Below are 3,225 nucleotides of genomic sequence, written 5' to 3'. Positions count from 1 at the left end.
CCTTCTCCTCGCACCCGTACCATGACAACACGCTCCATGAACCAAATTTTCAGACCTAAACAACTTTACACAATAACCAAACATTCTCTTCCCCAAACCTTAGAACCAACTTGTGTGGGCCAAGCCATTACCCAACTTCACTGGCGTGAGGCTATGTCAAATGAACTCACTACTCTGATGCAACATGGAACATGGGACCTAATGCCATTACCTCCTAACTCTACACCCGTGGGTTGCAAGTGGATCTTTTGGGTAAAAAGGCATGTAGATGGTTCTGTCGACAGATTCAAAGTCCGCCTAGTTGCTAAAGGTTTCCACCAACGTCCAGAGGTTGATTATATAGAAACGTTCAGCCCTATAGTAAAACCAACAACTATAAGAGTTATCATATCTATTGCAGTCATGCGTGGCTGGGAATTATGATAAATGGATGTCAACAATGCATTTCTTAATGATGCATTAACTGAAACTGTCTTCATGGTGCAGCCTCCGGGGTTTAGAGATTTGTCCAAACCTAACCATGTTTGCAGGTTGAACAAGGCCATTTATGGCTTTAAACAAGCACCTAGACCTTGGTATACAGCACTCAGAACTGTTATTCTTCATATGGGATTCCACACCTCCAAAGCAGACTCTTCTCTATTCATTTACAGCAATGAATCCAATCTCTGCTACTTACTGGTTTATGTTAATGATCTTGTCATAACAGGGAACAATTCCACGCTTGTGACTGCTTTCATTCAGCAACTAGGAGATATGTTTTCTCTCAAAGACATGGGACCTCTTTACTTCTTCCTGGGTGTTGAAGTCATTCCCACCAAAACCGGCTTATTTCTCACACAATATAAATATGTTCGTGAGCTTCTCGCTAATAGAAACATGAGTGGTGCCAAAGATATCTCCACACCTATGTCTACATCACAGTCTCTTCAACTGGTTGATGGCACAGCTGCTGTGGATAGCACAGAATTTCGCCGTGTTATGGGCAGCCTCCAATACCTCTCTTTGACGCGACCATACATTTCATTTGCAGTCAACAAACTCTCTTAATTTATGCACAAGCCCACTATAAGTCACTGGACAACAACCAAATAGCTTCTACGATACTTAAAACAAACCATTTTCTATGGTATTCAGATTCACAAAGCTGGACCTTCAGTGTTACACATATATTCTGATGTCGATTGGGCTGGGAATGTGGATGACCGCACGTCGACGTCTGCATACATCAGTTTCTTAGGACCTAATCCTATTTTGTGGACATCCAAGAAACAGAGAGCAGTTGTACGTTCCTCAACGGAGGCTGAATATTGGGCACTAGCTAATGCAGCCTCAGAAACCATTTGGTTATCCACTCTCTTCAAAGAACTTGCATTTCCAATCCAAGACTCCCCTGCTTTTATGTGATAACCTAGGAGCCATGCACCTCAGCTTCAATCTAGTGAATCATTCACGCATGAAACATATTCAAATTGATCTCCATTTTGTACGCGATTTCGTGCAACAAGGAAGTCTTCGAGTTCGACATGTACACACACAAGACCAACTCGCTGATCTGTTAACCAAGCCCCTGTCCAAACAACGAACGACTATGTTACGTAACAAGATTGGTCTTGCTGATGAAAGCTCAATCTTGCGGGGGCGTATCAGGGAAACATGTAGAGAATCTGCTCAAATCACCACAAAGAAGGAATAACAGAAAATCATGGCACAAAATCTGCAATCAACGCTGTCGCACCTGACATCGCAGCGGCCTTATAAAAATTTTAAAACTCTTTAGAAAGAACAGATTTCTGGCATCATGTTCTTTAATGTGGATAAGGAGTCGCCACCTAGTATTATGGTCACTAGGAACCCTAACTGGTCAACAGAGATTTTATGGTTCGAGACTGGTTACGTAAAAGGAAAGATATTATCACCCCTTTAACGTCCTACCTGAGGCAAGCTGCATTGCTAGTTTCGTCTTAAATTGCTAAATGTTTATTTATATTTTTTTTTTATGTTATGAAAATTTTCTTACAATATTCCTGACTCTGGCGCCAGTGAATATTAACTACGAATATTTCCAACTCTGGCGTTGATAAATATTACGTAGCTAAAAAAAATAAATTTAAATCAAATGTTTTTTTTTTATTCCTGACTCTGGCGTCAGTGAATAAACAAATAAAAATCAATTTATTTTTTACGCCTACACATTATTTTTATTTTTTAATGTAGCTAAATAAAAACAAAAACAAAATAAAATAACATAAATTTACATTAGTATTTTTTTTTTTATTCCTGACGTCTGGCGTCAGTGAATATACCAAATAAATTTATTTTATTTTATCTTAAGTTATTATTATTTTTTTTTGCATGCACATTTTTATATAACCAAGTAAAATACAATGAAATAAATTTAAATTGGTATGTTTATTCTGACTCTGACGTCAATGAATAAATAAATAAAACAATAAATTTATTTTATATATTTTTTTTTTACCTACACAATTTTTATTATATATTTTTTATTTTTGGGCTGCTGGCCCCGCTCAGCCCACATGGGCTGGGCTGGGCCCAGCCAGCCCGGCCCGGCCACACACACGTGCTCTAATGCACGCGTGTTGCTACACTGTGCAAGTGAATTAAATTCACTTGCACAGTGTAAATTCCAACTGAAATAATACGAGAAGAAGAATGAATGTGCTCACCTGGTCTGCTGGAGTCGGTGGAGATGGTGGCAGTGCAGTGGCCCTCCTCTGCTTATAGCTTTCCCTCCTGCTTTCCTTTGCTTCTGTGCCCGCTGTTCCTTTTTCTTTGTTTTTCCCTTCTTTCCCTCCTTGCGATGAAGAACTGAAGACGGTGCTAGCTTCTCCCTTCAAATCTGGGTTTGGGTTTTGTGTCCTGGTCTGCTGGAGTCGGTGGAGATGGTGGCAGTGCAGTGGCCCTCCTCTGCTTATAGCTTTCCCTCCTGCTTTCCTTTGCTTCTGTGCCCGCTGTTCCTTTTTCTTTGTTTTTCCCCTCTTTCCCTCCTTGCGATGAAGAACTGAAGACGGTGCTGGCTTCTCCCTTCAAATCTGGGTTTGGGTTTTGTGTTGTGTTTTTGCTGTGTTTTTCATTTTTTACCGTGCGTTCCCCTACTCGTTCGTGCTTTCTGTTTTCTTCCCCTGGTGTCCTTGCCCCCTTCTGGTTTTCGGTTTTTTTTTCTCCTCTGTTGCTTGCGTCCCGTCTGGTTTTCGGTCCCCT

Source organism: Populus alba, chromosome 1 (genome assembly GCF_005239225.2).
Source record: "Populus alba chromosome 1, ASM523922v2, whole genome shotgun sequence".
Lineage (NCBI taxonomy): Eukaryota > Viridiplantae > Streptophyta > Magnoliopsida > Malpighiales > Salicaceae > Populus > Populus alba.
This window is presented reverse-complemented; position numbering follows the sequence as displayed.